At 44.9% G+C, this 19,432-nt stretch overlaps 1 protein-coding gene and 1 pseudogene across 2 annotated transcripts in view; one reads left to right on the top strand and one right to left on the bottom strand.

Moving 5' to 3' along the window:
* ANKRD6 (ankyrin repeat domain 6) overlaps nt 1–19,432 on the top strand; it is a 129,737-nt gene that overhangs the window by 27,867 nt on the left and 82,438 nt on the right. The window lies entirely within an intron of this gene.
* LOC118705588 lies at nt 9,416–10,679 on the bottom strand (annotated as a pseudogene).

Raw genomic sequence — 19,432 nt, 5'->3', positions numbered from 1 at the left:
CAGTTAATAATCAAATGAAGTTTATTAACAAATCAGTTTGTTTTATTATAGTCTTACATCCTTTAAAATGTTTTAAAACAGCTCAACATTTGCCTCTTTTGAGGACTGGACCTTTCCTAGGAAATAAAGTGTGATTTGTATCATTTGGGATGGAAGAATCCCTCCTCCCTCCTCCTTTGATTCCTTCCTTTGTTGGAAAAACAAAACAAAAAACAACTGCTTAAAGGGCATTGTACCATCAGAGTCTTGCCCACACAATTTCTGTGCTGGTTTCTAACTAGCAGATGTGCGCATTGGAGTCTTTTTGTACTATCTTAGGTCATTGTCTGTCTGCAATGTAATTATCCCAGAAGATCCGCATTTCAAGTGAGCTATTTCTTCTATCCCATGTTTTTTTCAAAATGACTTCTGTATTCTCTCTACTCTCCTAGACTCTAAATCCCACTTTTGTTGGCAGCATATTGACTGTATTAGTGACTTGGATGGTACATTGCCCTTTAAGCAGATTTTTCCCAATGGAGGGAGGAACCAAAGGAGGAGGAGTTCTTCCATCCCAAATGATACAAACCGCACTTTACTTCCTAGGAAAGGATCAGTCTTCAAAAGAGGAAATGTTGGTTAATCCTCACCTGAGGATATTTTTTCTATTGATTTTTAGAGAGAGAGGAAGGGAAGGGGAGAGAAAGAGAGGGAAACATTGATGTGAAAAAGACACATCAACTTGTTACCTCCCTCACATGTACTGACCAAGTCAGGGGATCGAGCCTACAACCCAGGTATGTGCTCTTGATCGAGCCCTGGACCCTTCAGTCTGTGGCCGATGCTCTAACCATTGAGCCAAACCAGCTAGGGCAGTGGTTCGGCAAATTCATTAGTCAACAGAGCCAAATATCAACAACACAATGATTGAAAAATCTTTTAAGAGCCAAAATTTTTAAACTTAAACTTCTTTTAATGCCACTTCTTCAAAATAGACTCTTCCAGGACGTGGTATTTTGTGGAAGAGCCACACTCAAGGGGCCAAAGCACCTCATGTGGCTCACGAGCCGCAGTTTGCCGACCATGGAGCTAGGGCAATGATATATATATATATTTAAATATATTTTTATTGACTTCAGAGAAGAAGGGAGAGGGAGAAAGTGATAAAAACATCAATGATTAGAGAATCACTGATCTGCTGCCTCCTGTGCACCCCCCTACTGGGGATCAAGCCTACAACCTAGGCATGTGCCCTTGACTGGAATTGAACCCCGGGACCCTTCAGACTGCAGGCCAACGCTCTATCCACTGAGCCAAACCAGCTAGGGCAATGATTTTTTTTTTTTTAAACAAGCAAGTTCTCAGAGATAAAATCACAAAAAGACTTATTATGTCCATGTTGGTGAACAGGTAGGAAAATGGGCACTCCCAATGGATATTGATGGGAATGCAAGTTGGTCACATCTATTTGGATGTAATTTATCAGTAATTACCAAAGTTTTACATGCACCTATCTTGTGCATTTCCTCCACTGACTTTAGAAAAATAAGCATGTTGATAGCTGTTTTATAATAATGCCATTAAGTGTCTGGCTGGTGGTTGTGTCTTCTACTCTATGAGGAAGCTCCATGAAGCCACATCCAAATAGGTTTTGTACCCAGAACAGTGTCCGGGCAGTGTGGGCCAAAGCGGATGTCATGGTTCTTTCACCACATAGGAAGAACGATAAACTTTTAATTAATTAATTAATTAATTAATTAATTATATTTTATTGATTTTTTACAGAGAGGAAGGGAGAGAGATAGAGAGCTAGAAACGCCAATGACAGAGAAACATTGACCGGCTGCCTCTTGCACACCCCCCACCTGGAATGTGCCCGCAACCAATGTACATGCCCTTGACCAGAATCGAACCTGGGACCTTTCAGTCCACAAACCGACGCTCTACTGCTGAGCCAAACCGGTTTCGGCCAATAAACTTTTTAGAGGATGAAAGACTTTACCACTGTCCTTTGTAAGGTGGAAACTGTGGAGGGTTGCCCAGGCCCCTGCAGACACTGGGACGACGCCTCCGAGGACCTCCCTCCTTCCCTCTGCTCTGGGTCCTGGGCCAGCAGTGAGATTCTGCTCTATGAAATATTCATAACACTCAACTGAGCATAAAACACTTTGTAAATGTAAGTGCTGGAAGCGATCCATTTTATATCAACAGCTTTTTGAGAAATTGAACAAGGAAAAGGAGTTGAAGGGAATGGGATCCAGGGAGCCAGCCTTGCCATTTTCACACTGTAATTCATGGGTCATGGGCCTCTGCATTATATAATTTCAGAAACGACTAATGCTTGACTGTTTTTGAGCATAGTGCCAGGGGCCTCATCTCAATATCAGTCGGTCAGTCTACATGACACAGATTATGTGAGTTTTAAAATCCCTGTTTTTATTTTATAGTCATTTTGTTCCCGGCTCTAAAGCCATGAGAGTCTGTACTCAAGACGGTCTTCTCCCCTCAGATGCTAAGGAGGTCGGTCACTGGAGCCCAGCTGGCGTCCAGGCAAGGCCGGGAAGGTTCCGGGTCCAGGGCCCTGCAGGACCGGGCCGCGCCCTTGCCCACATGGCCAGAGCTTTTCATTGTTGGAAAATTCTCTGAGCCTGTGCAGATGCCTTTTCCATCCAGCCAACAAACCTTTGTTCAGCTGTCTGCAGCCCCCAGAATATATCTACTCTTTGTTACCCTCATGTATTGAGGATGGACACCGCTTGCCCCACCCTGCCCAAGTCATTTCCTTTTCATCAGACAGGATTCTTAGAATTTTTGCTGCCTGGGCTACCCACTCTTCCCTGTAGAATAGTATGCAGACCATGGGGCCTCCCTTACCCCAGCCCCAACCTGCCCCCGCCCTTGTTTGTAATACTGGCTTTCCGACCATAGATCCTAAAATTAGGTCTGTTCATGTGTTAGTTTACAAACACCCTCTATCCCTGTCCCGAGTTGATCTTAAGTGAAAGGTGAACATTTATTCTTCTGAAATCTTTTCCCTTTCAGCACATATTTTCAAACCAGATCACATTTGGAATTCTGACTCTGTCCATCTTATCTGAAGCATTCATCTCCCCCAGCCTGGTGTCGTCTGTGATAATTTGAAAAGACTGCCTGCTGCCTGCTGATGTATTTACCCAGGCTCAGGGCTTGAAGAGGGTGACAAATCCTTCATAACGAGGTTTGCCTAGTACCTGCTGGCAGCCAGCAGATTCAAGGCTGAGTCCCCGAGGAGAAGGGAGAAGGGAAGAAGGGAGAAGGGAGAAGGGAGAAGCACACAACACTGGATCTGGCTGCTCCAGGCGCGCCTGCGCGGCCATGTCTGAGGAGCTTTGGTTTGACCATTGACATGTAAATGTGGAGGAGCCAAGGCTGATTCCCCGCAGACTCCCGCCTTCCCACCAAGCACACAAAGGCCCAGGGTTTGTCTGTGAGGCCCTCGGCGTCCTGGCTGCGGAGGTGAGTCCCCTTATCTGCTCTGTTGTAAGGCTGTTCTGTTTGGGGCTGTGCCTGTGGACTGGAAGATTCTCCCAGCCGCATGCAGGGCGAGTGGTCTCTTTGGAGCACACTCTGACTTGGAGGTGGATTTAGGGTTTTCATTGTTAGAAATGAAAAAAAAAAAAATACCACTAATTATTACTGTGACTGGATGTGATTTGCCCACGTATATATACCTATACAAGATTTGATGCTCGGTTCAAAGTACTTTTTGGATTTTGCCTAAAATTTCTGTAGAATACTTTTATTTTTGGCACTGTGTTTTCTGCAGTCCTATTCTATCTGTCCCTCTCCCTCCCTTTCTCTCCCCTCCCTATCTTTTTTTCCTATCTCTAACATTCCTTCCCTTCCCTTCTCCTTCCTTTTCCTTGTAGGGATGATAAATTGTAACTCATAAAAGTATCTCTTTGTGCTTTTACAAGTTAGAAAGCTGAAGGAAAAATTACTCACCGTTAGAAGAATCATGAATAAACTATTACCAAGAAATGGTTATGCCGAAGTCTCCTCTGAAACTTCAGTGGGAGGGCTCACGTGGTGCTGGTGTCCTGAGATCAACGTGGGCCTTGTGAGATTTGTGGTGCTCTCACCGCATGGTGAGCGTATCTGTCATCCTTGGACTGGTTTTGTTACAAACCCTTTAAGAACTAGCAAGGAATTATTTAAAACCTAAATTCAGATTTCACATTCAGAGGAAAATCTTGATGACAAAAATCTTGAACTTAAAGGCTTTATGTAGGACTGACTCACTTCCGACTACTTATAGAGACGGCACTTTTAGGAAAACATTTTCTTAATAAGATGCAAACGGTTCCAGATCTCTCTTTCCTTCCCCTCCTCTAGCCCACTCCCCTTCCTCTCTCTCTCCCCTCATAGAAACTTTTTGCAGAATGAATTCAGTACTTAGTGCATCCTGAAGCCTTGAATATGGATTGGTAGTTGCTAGATCAGACACTTTTTTTTCTCTTTTAAAGTAATTATAGTAATAGAATTGTGTTTATACCAGAATACCCATAATGAGATTGGGGAAAAAATAGTTTATACAATCACTCTTAGATCCAGACGCCATAAATCCTATCATTAAGTGTGAACTCTATTCTTAACTTTTAAGTGTCTCTTGCTCTAATGAGCATAATTAGGGGAGCTTGGTGCCGGGGGAGAACACAGAGCTAAGTGTTAGGAGCCATGGGGTCCTCCTCTGGCTACCTCGGTGGCCTTGACAAATGACTGGCTAGTTCTCCGGGCCTCAGTGATGGACCTCCGTGGTTTTTCCCTGGGGGTGCCAGTGTCCCACCAGGGGCTCTTGGAAATGTTGAGGGGAAATGTTTTCAGTTGTCACAGTGTGTGGGGACAAGATTTCTACTAGAAACCTTGACATGCCACCCGGTCAGTGAATAGGTGGCCCACTCCCAGTGCCAATGGCATTCCCACAGAGAAACACTGGGCCAGATGATCACTGTGGTTCTTCCCTAGTTCTCCGAAGTTTATAAGGGGGCATCGAAAGCTTCTAAATTGATGTTGAACTATTGCACTTAGTGTCTGTATCTCACATTTCGCCTTAAACTTGGCCTTTCTGGGAGCGAAGTCAGACCTGGTGAGGACACTCATGGATCGATCGACCCCTTGGATTCAGAGCTTTGTTGCCGGGACCATTCCGGCTCTGAGCACAGGAACTCGCTGTTCCTGTTCCAGAGAAGGTGCAGAACCCAGTGTGGGTTTTGTGCGTGGCTTTGGCTTTTCCTTCATGTCCTCCTTCCCTCACAGGGAAGAAGTGGGTTCATTGTGGCCACAAGCCTGGCCTCCAGGCCTGAACTTCTCCACTGAAGAAAACGCCGGCAGCTGCCTCAGCGTCGTCTCCTCGGTTGAGACCTGCTCCGTGGCTGGGACGTGTCTGTCTGTCGGGAAGGGGTCATTGTGCAGGCAGGTGCTGCCCGGCAGATCCACCCGCCTGTTGTCACAGGCCAGAGGCTTTGATGAGATGGAAAGGGAGTTGGGCTGGAAGAGAGATTCCGGGCAGGCTGAATTCTTACATAGTTTGGTGTGATTAAATCACTTTTTATTTGACAGTGAAGTGCTATTCAATCAAAGTCCCACAAGAAAGCTTCTCTCAGGATTATCTTTTGCTACAAAGCAGTAGAGAGCTGAGCTATTAAATCTTACCAGAATTTGCTGTGATGCTGTATATCTATGCAACACTTAATAACTAGAAGGTAAGATTACCTGGGACATATTTTTAATTGATGTGTTGTTTTTAATTACAAAAAGTATTTATTTAATAAAGAAATTTCAAATAATTAAGAAAAAGTATCAGTAATAACTACATTTTGACATATATCCTGCCAGTCTTAAAATTTTTACAAAAATGAGGTTTTAGTGTATAGGGCTTGTTTTTGTTTGTTTGTTTGTTTTAAAATGTATTTTATTGATTTCAGAGAGGAAGGAAGAGGGAGAAAGAGATAGAAACATCAGTGATGAGAGAGAATCATTGATCGGCTGCCTCCTACACACCAATCCAGCTCACAACCCAGGAATGCCCCCTGACTGGGAATTGAACTGTGACGTCCTAGTACATAGGTCTACGCTCAAGCACTGACCCACTTCGGCCGGGCTACAGTGTATGTATTATAATCTGCTTTGTATACTATCTCATGAACATGTTTCTGTAACATAGATATTACATAGTGTTACATGGCTACTGGTGATCCATTGAGGGTAAGAGCACAGACTCTACAATAGTATCAGACTCTGGGTTTATACCTCAGCCCTGCCTCTAATTACCTGGGAAAAGTATTTAATTTGTTCTACTCTTTTGAAAAACTGGGAGAATAATAATAATACTACACTGAGGTGTTTGGAGAATTAAATGAGATAATGGATTTCGAGTGCTTAGAATAGAGGCTTGCATAAAGTAAGTACTCAGTATCTGAGATATCATTATCTTGTCAACTTCAGCATCCTTATATGACTATACCATCTCTGCTAACCAATCCCCTGGTAGTAGACATTCTTGCAATTAATTCCTTTCTGACATCCAGAGTAATTATTTTCACATCAGTTACTAAAGAGGAATTTCTGGGTCAAAGAGCACACAACAATTTGAGCCTTTGGATACATATTTCTGAATTTCTCTCCAGGGAGCTTGTTTTGGTATTTACTTATACCAACTTTTAGCTGAATTAAAAAGTTCAAATTGGCATTCTTTGAATGTCCCATTGCTCTAAGACCTCCCTTTTCCAATAATTAGGAATATACACTCAGTTAATATTGCTTTAGGGCAAGTATAATTAAGGAAATCAATGAGCCACAAGACAAATTCAATAAAGTATTATATATATATATATAGATAGATATATAGATATATATAGATGTATATATATATAGATATATAGATATATAGATATAGATATATAGATATATATAGATATATATAGATATATATGCCAAGCATCCGGAATGCTGGAACAAATGGTCACTATGATGTACACTGTGGCAGCCAACCACTGATCAGGATCCTGATCAGCCTTTTCCAACTCCCCATAGACCCTCCCCTGGGTCCGTCCCTATCCCTGATTGCCCCTGTCCCCATTGAGGGTGGGGCTGACCAATCTCCTGTGTCCCCTGCCTCTTCTGGCCCAGCCCCAATAGGCTCCCTCAGGGCAGGCTGGCCAGACCCCACCAGTGCACAGATTCGTGCACTGGGTTTCTAGTAGTCAAATAAAAAACAAGATGGATCGCCTGCCACTGGTATTTTCTATGCTCCAGCTTCTCTCCATTGATTGAAAATACTTTGTGTGAAAATATGTGAATGTGTAACTCTTAAGTGCTATTTCCCCCCACCCCCATTTAACCTCTAGACATACTCTAAAGAAAAAAATTACCTTTAGTAACATGTCAGGAAATATATATGGAATTATGTATAACTTGTAGAACATTAAGTTAGTCCCTTCATTCTGTGATATGTGAAAATTTCTTACTTCATTGCATTTTTACATTTAGCATGAAGAAGTTGTTGCAAACTGGTATTTACAAAGACGAATCCGTAGTGCGCCCTGTGCTAGCTGACTTGGTAGTGAGTGCTTGGCCCAGGTGCCTTGTTCAACATGTTGTGCTACTAGTTGTTGTGTGATGACTCAACCCCCACCCCATCTCTGTTTGGATGACTGAGACCCCTTCCTATGGCCTACGTGGCCTTTATTTACAGCTGGTACAGTGATGTTAGAGGAAGCCTGCTTCTGTTTTGTTCTCAGCAGTCCACCCACCTCCATCCTATATAATAAAAGGGTAATATGCAAATCGACCAAATGGCAGAACAACCGAACAACCAATCAAAGCATAATATACTAATGATAGGCTAAGGCTGCTCAGCCACTCACCATGATGTGCACTGACCACCAGGGGGCAGACAGTCAACTGGTTGACCAGTTGCTATGACATGCACTGATCACTAGGGGACAGATGCTCTAACTGGTAGGTTAGCTTGATGCTGGGGTCCAGCCGATTAGGACTGAGCAAGATGGGCCAGACATGCCCTGGAGCTCTCCTGTGGTCCCTCCTTGGCCATTGTGCACCAGTGGGGTCCCTCAGCCTGGTCTGCACCCTCTCACAATCCGGGACCCCACAAGGGATGTTGGAGAGCCAGTTTCAGCCCTATCCCACAGGCCACTCCCCTTGAGAGGGCACCAGATGCAGGGCTCATGGCTGGCGAGTGCTGCTTCGACAATGTGAATCTCTACTGATGGGGACTAATTGGGCAGGAGTCCGCGGCAGGCACGTGGGGCAGGTAGGAGCTACAGGCAGCGTTGGACTGCGGGTTTTGGCCTGATCCCTGCAGGCCATCCAGAGGGACCTCACCTATACATGAATCTGTGCACTGGACTTCTAGTTTGATTATAAACACAAATACCAATGTGAACATTTAAACTACACGACCTAACACAATTATGAGGGAGACATCTAGATGATTCAAACTATGTTCCATTTGGATTCTCATTGAGAATACAAAATGTAAAAATTCTCATATCTCTGAAAATAAATCTTAGGACCCCAGGACTATGCATAGGAAAGACTGATGTAGTTGACACTGTCCAAGGTACTGTTTGATAATTATTGGCATTTAAAAAATAAATGTAGGTAATCTTTTGATTATGTCTTTGAATTGAACATTTGTTTCATTTTTGCTCAAGAACAGTGGCTTTCACACTTTGGTTTGTGACCCACAGTAAGAAATGAGTTTTATGATGTAACCCAGTATGTACATATCTATGATAATCTATAATAATAAAAGAATAATATGCTAATTAGTCCAGACAGCCAAATGACCTTCCAGACGTCCTTCTGGATGAAACTACAGCGGCAAGGGCTAAGGCAGAGGCGATTAGGGGCTATCAGGCAGGCAGACAGGCAGGCAGGCAGGCTAGTAGTTAGAGGTGATCAGGCAGGCAGGTGAGTAGTTAGGAGACAGTAGTCGTGGATTGAGAGAAGGTGCAGGCTGGGCTGAAGGACAAACCCCCCCCCCCACCTGTGCATGAATTTCATGCACCGGGCCTCTCATGCAAATATACCCAAGTGAAACAAGTGTTTCCCAAAATACATGCAGTGCACTTTCACATTTTCTATTTTATTCTATTTCATTCTTTGTAATGTTGCTTGTGACCCACTAACTTATTTCATGACCTGCAAATGGGTGTGACCTGAGGTTTATAATTGTGTTCCAGGAGTGGTTTGTTGTTGGGTGTGAGCTGATGGTAACCTTGGCGGCGACTTGCATCCTTTCCACAGGAGAAGCATGTTGCCTTGCCCAGGCATTGCCTCTGGTGCAGTCTCAGTTCTGTGGGGCTGGGCATGAAGTGGAGGCAGAGTCCCTTGTGTTGGCTGCCTGGGCACTTCAGCAGCTTTGCTTTATTTTTCATCTTTCCCCGGACTGGCTGCTGCAGCTGACAGCTCTGCCCGAGCGGGGAGCTTTAAACAAAGACGATAATTCACTTTGAGGGCCCCTGAATCATGTCTTTGTCTCTACTCTTGACAGGAGAGAAGGAAGTTGTTCATTATTAAGGATGCCAGCTGCCCATGGATTGATGTATCTGTAGCCAGCGCTGGCTCACTTTCAAGAAGGTAGAGAGCTGGCTCCCCAGTCGGTGTGTTCTGAAGGGATCCAGGAAAAATTTTTTCTTTAAAACGTCTACTCATTCCCTCTTGTCTTAAATTTTATGATTAGAAGTCCATTGTTTTAAATCTTTTTAATTTTTTTGGTCTCCCAGAATTCCAGATCAATATAAAAATAACCTTAAGAAAGAGAATACTTAGGAGTGTATCAGATAACATTTAAGGGTGATTTGGACAGCCGCTGAGAGGGAACAGGGGATGGGGGTTGTAGGAGGGAGCATAGGGAGCCTACAGGTCTGTGAACAGGAATGGAGTGACTTTGTGTCTAATGGTAAATTGAAAGCTATTTGAAATTATTGAGCTCTTTAAATGTTTTAATGAGAATTTTATGAGGAACCTGGTGGCTTGGGGTGGACTTAAGTAGGGCTGGAGATGGGGGAACTGACACCCACCAACGGAGACCAGAACTCTCAGGATCCTTTGGCCTCCTCAGGGGTTAGGAGACCTGCATCGTCCGTTTGGGTTTGTGTTTTGTCTAACAAATATGCTCTGTGTAGACAACATGACTAAAGCACGCTGTCCACGGTTCACATTGTATTTTGCTTAATGGCTTGCAAGCACCTTGCATTGATTTAGACATTTCCCCTCGATCTTAGCTTTGTTTTATTTTGTTTTGTGTTTAAACCAAGTTTAAAACTGGCCAGGTTTTATTAAAGAAAAATTGTGCATGACTTACTTTTCATCAGTCTGTCTGGCATGCTTCTGCCATCAGAACCCGCTGGGTCAGTGATAGCCAGTGTGCATTCTCTGTGGGGTTTCCCACACGCTGCCACTGCAGTGGTCTGATAGCTGTTGTAGTGATGGACATGGGACTTGGCCAGCATGGCGTGATACTCTTTCAGACTTGCTCAAGACTGGGCGGGTGTTGGTGAGGGTGACCAGTTTCACTGGGCCTTGTTTGACCACCTTCAGAGTCGGTTTGTACCCCAACACGTACGTTCCATAACAAGTTGGAGCCTAGACTTGATTGAATCAAGAAACTTTTTCATCTTCTTTGCTGCCACCATCTTCCTGCCTTAGGTGTGAGATGGCTAGGCGAGCAGCCGCCTACGTGGCTGGGGCGCGAGAAAGGAGCCTCAGCTTTCTGATTGGCCAGTGCACTGCATTCCCTCACATTGCCGGTTTGTTTTGTGAATTGTTGGTGGTCACAGGATTTAGAGCTGAAAAAGACCTTAGCGAGCACCTGGATACGTGTTTTCCTCTGGTCATAAATCAGCACTTACTGTTTATAAGTTACTGATGGAGACTGTGGGTGGACGGGGTGAGAACCCTGTAAATATTTATCTTCCCTATCAAGCATTGTGCAGTACACAGATGTGTGAGGCTTCCTAATGAATCGCAACATACACAATACATGTCAGGGATACAGATATTTTTATTCTTTTCTTTGCCAAATATCAGTTGTCAATTAAGCACTTACTGTTGATAGGTTCTGTGGTTGGAGGTACAAAGGCAAGTGAAACATGGGCCCTGCCCTCTGAGAAGCTGTAGGGATGCAGCACAGGCAGTCACTGTGACAGGGTGGTGGCTGCAGTGATGAGGAGCGTGGTTCCTCCTCCTCACCCTGGTGAGCCCTCTCTCTGGGAGACCCCGCTTTGGAAAACACTGGGCTGACTGCATTCTGCTGCTCTAGCTCAGCTGGCGAGCAGTGACAGGGTGTCTGTGAGAGGACAGAAAGCCTTCCTCTGAAGTTCAGGAAACAAGACTAGGGAAGGCTTCTGTGAATGCTGTTATCTCAGATTGGCCTGTGTAGTGGGTTGAATAACAGGTCCCCTCCGTCCCCTGCCCCCCCAAAAAGATACGTCTGTATCCTTATCCCTGGAACCTAGGAATTTGCCCTTATTTGGAAGAAGGGTCTTTGCAGATGTGGTTAAGTGAGATTTTGAGATGAGATGATTCTGGATTATCTGGGTGGGTGAGCCCTAAATCTAATGGCAAGTGTCCTTTCAGAGTGAGGCAGGAGTGCCTGGCTGGTGTGGCTCAGTGGTCGGGCATTGACCCATGAACCAAGAAGTCACTGGTTCGATTTCCGGGTAGGGCATATGCCTAGGTTTCAAGCTTGATCCCCAGTAGGGCATGAAGGGGGCAGCTGGTTGGTGTTTCTATCTCTCTCTTCCTCTCTCTCTAAAATCAATAAAAACATTAAAAAAAAAAAAAAAAAAGAGTGAGGCGGGGAGAGATGTGACATAGACAGAACAAAAAGGCCAGGTGACCAGGGAGGCAGAGTTGGGGTGATGCAGCCACGTGTTGAGAAACACTGCAGCCACCAGCCAGCCAGGACAGGATCTTCCACAGGAGCTTCCAGAGGGAGCTTGGCACTGCCAGCACCTTGGTTTTGGACTTCTAGCCTCCGGACTGTGAGAGAATAATTTTCTGTTTTAAACCACCAACTTGCTGAATAATTTGTTATGGCAGCCCTAGCGGATGAATGCATGGATTTCGGTAGTCAGGAAATACTGAAGGGAGGGCCTGTCTGGAGAGAGTACAGGGGCCAGAGGCAAAGCCCTGTTTGGGAAGAGAGAGGCTAGCCGTGCGGCTGGAGCTCAGATTTAGTGAAAGGGAGTAACAGGAGACAGGGCCAGAGGGCTTGTATCTGACTCCTTGCCTTTGTGGTGGTTTGAGTAATGCCTTGTTTATAAAAGCTCATTTGTTAGTTCACTGTACGGCCTCTTAGGCCATGTCTCCTAACACGGTGATCAGGCAAATAATACAGGATGAGTTTTGTTGGTTGCTCATGTTCTTGTGTGGATAGATGAATACTTTATTTATTTTTTAAAATATATTTTATTGATTTTTTACAGAGAGGAAGAAAGAAGGATAGAGAGTTAGAAACATTGATGAGAGAGAATCATCGATCAGCTGCCTCTTGCACACACCCCACTGGAGATGTGCCCGCAACCAAGGTACATGCCCTTGACCGGAATCAAACCTGGGATCTTTCAGTCCGCAGGCCAACACTCTATCCACTGAGCCAAACTGGTTTTGGCTATATGAATACTTTAAATGTTCTTCTTTTTTTTTTAATTTATTTATTGAGGTGGTAAATGTTCTTGATTGTTGATCCCTGGAAAGGTGGCTCTAGTCACTCACCACATCTTGTTTTTGAACTTGTCTTTCTCACTGAATTTTCCTGAAAGGATTTATTTTCATGGCATTTTGTGTCCTTGAAACGATCGTTTAATGTAAAATAACTTCTGTGACATGTAATAAACATCTTTAAACCAGATGAAGAAACACAAAACTAGTCCCGTGATGCTCTCAGAGGTCCGTGAGCTCCTGTTTTAGAACAGACCCTCCCCACATCACGAGCTTCCTTCTGGGAGGACTGCGCATGGGACACCTTTGTATTTTCTATAATGAGACAGGATTTCAGAGTGAGCACATTTTGAGACCTAATTAAATTTTATTTCTTTGGGTTGAGAATAGCAGCTCAAGGTCTTGGGTCTTCTCAGCTGTCTCTCTGACCTGCATTGATATCTTCTTGTATCTTTACTCTCCCCACCTCCTAAATCTCAGGTATGCTCATGTTTTATGTTTTTTATTTTATTTGTTTATTTATTTAGGGACAGAAGGAGGGAGAGGGAGAGAGAAACATCCATCAGTTGCATCCCATATCTGCCCTGACTGGGAATTGAACCTGCGACCATGGTCAGTGAGCAGCAGTCAACATCCAGGCAAGACCCTCCACCACCAAAATGACAATTTGCTGAAGGCTTGGATGATAATTGGGATTTTTTAGCGATAAAGTATTTTAAATTAAGATATATTCAGTTTTTTAGACATAATGCTATTATTATACACTTAATAGACTACAGTATACTGTAAACATAACTTTTATGTACAATGGAGAACCACAAAAACAGTGTAATTTGCTTTATTGTGATATTTGTTTTATTGTGGTGTCTGGAACCAACGGAACCCGCAATGTCTCTGAGGTGTGTCTGTCCTGGAAAACACTCTGAGAGCAGGGCCTCTCCTTCCCTGAGCACCAACAGGAGCTCCTCAGGGCTGTCGCACTGATTCCATTTATTTGCTCCCTGTCTGGGGCCAGCATCTACTTTCTCAGAAAGGAGTCCAGCAACAGATCTGGACTTAGTTCAGCCCTGGTCACTTTGGGGTTTGAGGCAGACCTCTCCCCTTGCTATGGAAGAGATCCCCACACATCTCTTTCCACAGATGCCTAAACTTGGACCAGCTTTGCCCCCACCCAACCCCACCTCCAGCCGCGGGGTTTGTACCAAATTGGGTCCTTGGAATGGCCATGGGGCTTCTTATCAGTTGCCAAATGTTTCCAGTCTGGGTCCAAAACCAGCAATCAACTTCCTCTTCCCACATAGTGATTTGTCTAAAATTCTCTCTGATGTTGCAGTGAGTTTCCTAACTTCAGCTACATGGGTTGTAGAATGAATCCAAACAATAACATCCAGGCAGAGCCTTTGTGAATGGGAGGCTGGGGACCACAGTGATCTGTAGTCTGGCCCTCTAATGAAGGTGGCATGTCTACACTGCTAGGCCAGAGAGAGTGACGGCAGGAGAGAAGAGAGTCCAGCATGGAGCCACTTTCCAGTCAGGCAGGTTCAGCACGAAGTTCCAAAGTTCCCGCACCAGCACAAGCGTGGTTACTCATGACCTGAGGTTTTTTGTGGTTTTTTATTTTTTTATTTTTTTTTATTTTATTGATTTCAGAGAGGGAGAGGGAGAGGGAGAGGGAGAGAGAAACATCCATGATGAGAGAGATTCATGGAACAGCTGCCTCTTGCAAGTCCCCCACTGGGGATCAAACCCATGTGCCCTTGACTGGAATTGAACCTGGGACCTTTCAGTTCTCAGGCCAATGCTCTAACCAGTGAGCAAAACCTGCTAGGGCTGCCCTTGGGAATTTGAAATTTAAATTCTACTGTGAGACAATGAACATACTTTCATTAGCTTCCAGAGACTGGAAGCGGAGGCCCCTGTTGCTGGACAGCTGCTGGTCCCCTGAGGAGCAGCCCAGGGGCTGGCCCTAGAGATGCCACCCCTGCCTCCCGCGCGAGCGCCACTCTCTGGCTCTTCTTCCCCTCCCGCAGCGTGGACCCCAAGGCGGGGATCAGAGTCTGTTTGCCCTGCTGTATCCAAGATAGAAATGCTACCCTGCAGTTCCTGGCACCAAAAAGTGAAAATGAGATGTACTGTGGTTAGAGAAATGCAATCTCATGAGAAACTGTTTTAATAAGGAAAACGCATTGGACATGAGGAGGAACTGGAGTTGGAAAAGCCCTGGCTCTGTCACCAGGTGCGTCCTCTTTAAGCCTCTGAATTTCGGCATTCTCACTGGTATTAGGGGTGATAGCATAATAACCATGTCCCAAGTCCCAAGTGGAGATTAAAGGGGATCTGGGATGAAAAGCACTTTGGAACTGGCAAATGGCTGTACCCCAATTATTATTGTTCTCATTAGAGCAGTAGTGCTTTTAGTGGCTTTGAGCATCAGAATAGACTGTAGGATCATAGTTTAGGTTTCTGTTGATTCTTGTATTTTAATTTTTTAGGTCCTACTGAATTTATTTCAGGCCAAGGCAGTGGGATGAATAAGTAATAGGGATGCACTTAGCAAAGCCAGAATAGGACACTGTACCCAGTTTAGTCATAATTTTTCCAGCCCAGAAAAGCACAGCTCTTACCGTATCTAAGGGACACGTGGGTGGGAATGTGCAATAAGATGGGGCTTGCAGTTGAGGCCAGTTCTTAGGAATAGCTCCCCCTTTACCCCCATCACAATTGCAAAGCACATCATCATCCGAATGCTTCTTATCGAGGTTGACTTCTCTTTACACAGTTCGGAAATCCTACCTACAAAATCAAGACTTAGGCTTGTCTAATCGTTGTCTCTTGTAGAAGCACCAGACTTGTTTCTAAGTATTTCCAGTGTTTGCCTTTTAAGGAACCCATTCTTATAAAAACAAATACTTTTTTTTCCGCCAGAAGTTTCTTTGTCTTCTCCCCTCCATTGCTTAAGCTCCAGTCAGTGGGGTTCGATCACATTTGCATTCAAAAGGGAAATGTCTTCTTGGAAAATACTGCACCCCACACCCCACACGTCAGCATCGGGCTGCTCTCTGAGTTTTTAAAGCTAACTACAACATTCTTTAGAAACACATGCCTTTGAAGAGCTCAGCAGAACCCCAGCCAGGAGAATGCTCCCCTTATTCAGAGCAAGGCATTCACACCCTCCTCACCAACCCGTAGGCATGTCTCTGGAAGGAAACAAAACATAAAATGCCTGTCAAGTGTGTGTCTGCAGTGTCTTTGCATTAAAGCAAAGTACTTACTTCAGTGACGTGGGGAGGGGCTTTGGGGACATCCACTAGGAGATGCTTGAAAATAGCCTTTCTCACCCTGCAGGGAGTGGGCGGAGATGCTTTGCGTCTTTAGTGCTGTAACTAAGACGCTTCTTCATTCCTTTCTCACGGAAAAAGCTTTGTGGTGCTAGTGTCTTTTGTGATGATGGGTCTTCAACTGAAGGAAGTCATCCTCAAAAAAACACACAAATGAGCCCTAACCATTTTGGCTCAGTGGATAGAGCGTTGGTCTGCGGACTGAAAGGTCCCAGGTTCGATTCCGGTCAAGGGCATGTACCTTAGTTGCCGGCACATCCCCAATAGGAGGAGTGCTGGAGGTGGCTGATCAATGTTTCTCTCTCATCAATGTTTTTCACTCTCTATCTCTTTCCCCTCCTCTGTGAAAAGCCAATAAAAATATATGTAAAATAAAATTAAAAAACAAAAACAAATGAAGCAATGAGTTGAGCGTGCAGGTAACATTATGCCCCATCCTATCACTGACCCACAGGATTGCTCTTGTTTTAGTGGGCCTGGTTTGCTGGATTGTGTCTGTGGTCTCCACTGAGAGTTCTAATTAGTTAGCCGTCATCTAGGTCCTGCATTCTTGTAACATTAAATTGCATTTGCCCCACAATTTCTTTTTATTCCACTTCTCTCACCGTCTACTAGATGGTTGTGACTCTCTCATGAGGTCTGCTATAGTGTAGTCCCATCGGGAATTTACACTGCCTGCTTATTTTTAAACATTTTTGTTTGTTTCATATATATGTTTTTATTGATTTTAGAGAGGGAGGAAGGAAGTGGGAGAGGGAGAGAGAGAAAAACATTGATGTGAGAGAGAAACATCGATTGTTGCCTCCTGCATGCACCTAACCAGGGATCAAACGTGCAACCTGGGTTATTTGCCCTGAATGGGAATTGAACTTGTGACCTTTCAGTGCAGAGGGTGACACTCAACCAACTGAGCCCCACTGTCCAGGACTATATATATATATTTTAACTAATATAACATTCCCATAATTAACATAACCATAGTAAAAATTTCCTAACTAATTATCCTGCAGAATAATCATTTCAACATCTCAGTAGAGATATGGAAAGAAGTAAGTCCAGATTCTTTTCTACCAAGCTTACAGCCTAGCCTTGCTGATTTTTTAAAACATTCTGGGCTGATAAATATTTTAAAAGTCAGCTTTTAAAGCAAAATTGATCTTTATATTCCTTACCTGGAAAAACCTCTCTGTGCTTTCGGCTGATGTGGGGGAAATGTAGCAATTAAATCACATTATAATAATAGCAATATATGATAAATGTAGATTTACAAGTGGCAGGTGCTATTCTAAGTCTTTATTTATATTAATTCACTTAATTAAAAAACCACAGAGATCTCAAAATAGGGTGAAACAGGAAAGACTGCCAATCTCCAGCTAATGGTCCTCCTACTCAAAGACATATTTCACTCAGCGAGGCGAGGGGTGCCGGTAGGGAGGTTGCTGCTGTTCCCATTTCTGTGCAGCCCTGACTGCAACCTCCCTCCTCCTTCCCAGACCCCCAGTGCGACAGGAGCCCTCCCCTCTCGTCCGTCCCTCAGGCGCACAGGGCTTGGTTCGGACCCTGTCCTCTCTTCTGCCTGATGGGAGGTCATTTGCAGAAGCCATCTCCTCGAGGTTAGTGACTGGCGGTACCTGCAGAGTCCGGAGGGCTGTGCCTGGCTTTTTGGGTTAGATCAGTAGGTGGACCAGTGGGCTGCATGGCTGCTGGGGCTCTCAGGAAGGACTGGAAGAAGGACAAGGGAAGTCTTCAGAAAGTGGACTCCCACTGCTTCCTGCCCAGTTAGGGAGCAGCGTTGATTGGGCCTTGGGTGTCTAAGGTGAGCACCTCTCCTGGGTAGAGAAGAGGACAGAAAGTCAGTCAGTCCAAACCTCATGCCTGCAGCATCTCTAACAGCCCCTGGGATTGGAAGGAGGGATTTGGGTGCGCTGGACGGGCTTCTGACTCAGAAGGGATGAGGTGGCCTCAGAACTGCTCTTAGCTACCCGTGTAGATGTGGGCAGGATGCCCAATCCCTTCCTTAGCTTCTTCACATCTTTAAATTCATCAGGTGTTTATTCACTGCTGACTGTGCAACAATACAGCCTTGAACACAACAATTGCTACCCTCATGGCGCTAGAGGAGGGAAAATCACAGTAAACAAAATAAATAAATAGATAGATAGTGTTAAGTGCTAAGACTGCAGTTTTAAACAAGGTCATCAGAGGAGGCATTCGCTGATATGGCAGCATGTGTGCAAACACCTGCAGGGGCTAAGGGAGAAGGCCATTTAGATATCCGGGTGAAGAAGAATATTCTGTGTAGAGGACAACAGGGCAGAAGTCCTAAGGCTGGGTTGTATCTGGTGTGTGGGAAGAGCAACGAGGAGACCAGTGTGGCTGGATCAGAGAGAACTAGGAGACTAGGAGCAGAAGTGATGGGAGAGGAAAGGAGGAGCAGATCCCAGAGGACTTAACTGACCATTGTACCAATTCTTGGGCTTCTGTTCTGGGAATATGAGAAGCAATGTTCGGAGTAGGGATGGGAGGTGAGTTTGACTCAAAGAGTGACGTGATGTGACTTAAGGTTTATTAACAGGACCACCTTGGCAGATGTGATGAATGGTCAGTGGGGGGAGGGGAAGAGCAGGAACAGAAATATCAGGCAGGAGGCTCTGTGGCATTCCGGTGAGACAGGATGGAGGCGTGGATGACATGGGAATGCCGCAGAGAGGGCAAGTGGTGGGATTCTGCATCAGTGTAATACTGTCCAACACGGGTGCTGTGGTCCCGAGGTTCCGTGAGAGGCATGTAGAGTGCTGGCACATAGTAGGTCTTCAATAAAAGGTAGCTGCTACTCTTGTTATTGGGAAGCTTGATATTTTGTAGGACAGTCAGGACATACAGGAAAAAGGTCAGGATTTGTCTGTCCAGTCAGCAGCAGCAGTGCTGGGAATGGAAATCAGGAATGCTGGCTTTGAACCAAATACATCGCTTCCTGCCTTTCCCTTTAACTGAAATGCTACTGGCAACTCCCTGTGCAAGCACAGCCTGGATGTGCCCAGTCAAATCACACCCATAGAAAGAACGGCTGCTCACAGCTCTTCTTAGCCCCACCTTCTACCGGGTGAGCTCTCGCTGCAGAGCTGAGCCTGGTTCCCTGAGGCACAGTGTCCTCAGGCAAGCTTTGTGGCTGATGGGCCCATCACATCTACCTGTTAGCTTTTGGCATTGGTTTGTCCCTGCCTTTCTACGCTTCTCTGCAGCCCAGTTTGGACCCTGGCTCTACACTAGCTAGTTCTCCATTTCCTTACCAGGAAACAGCATTTCTGTTTCTCCAGAGACGTGTGCTGTCCTTCCCCGGGTGCCTGATGTGGACATTTCAGTACTTGCCAACACTTTTCCTGAAG

Source organism: Pipistrellus kuhlii, unplaced genomic scaffold (assembly GCF_014108245.1).
Source record: "Pipistrellus kuhlii isolate mPipKuh1 unplaced genomic scaffold, mPipKuh1.p scaffold_m20_p_5, whole genome shotgun sequence".
NCBI classification, from domain to species: domain Eukaryota; kingdom Metazoa; phylum Chordata; class Mammalia; order Chiroptera; family Vespertilionidae; genus Pipistrellus; species Pipistrellus kuhlii.
The sequence above is the reverse complement of the archived record's forward strand: the minus strand, read 5'-3'. Positions and strand labels throughout refer to the sequence as shown.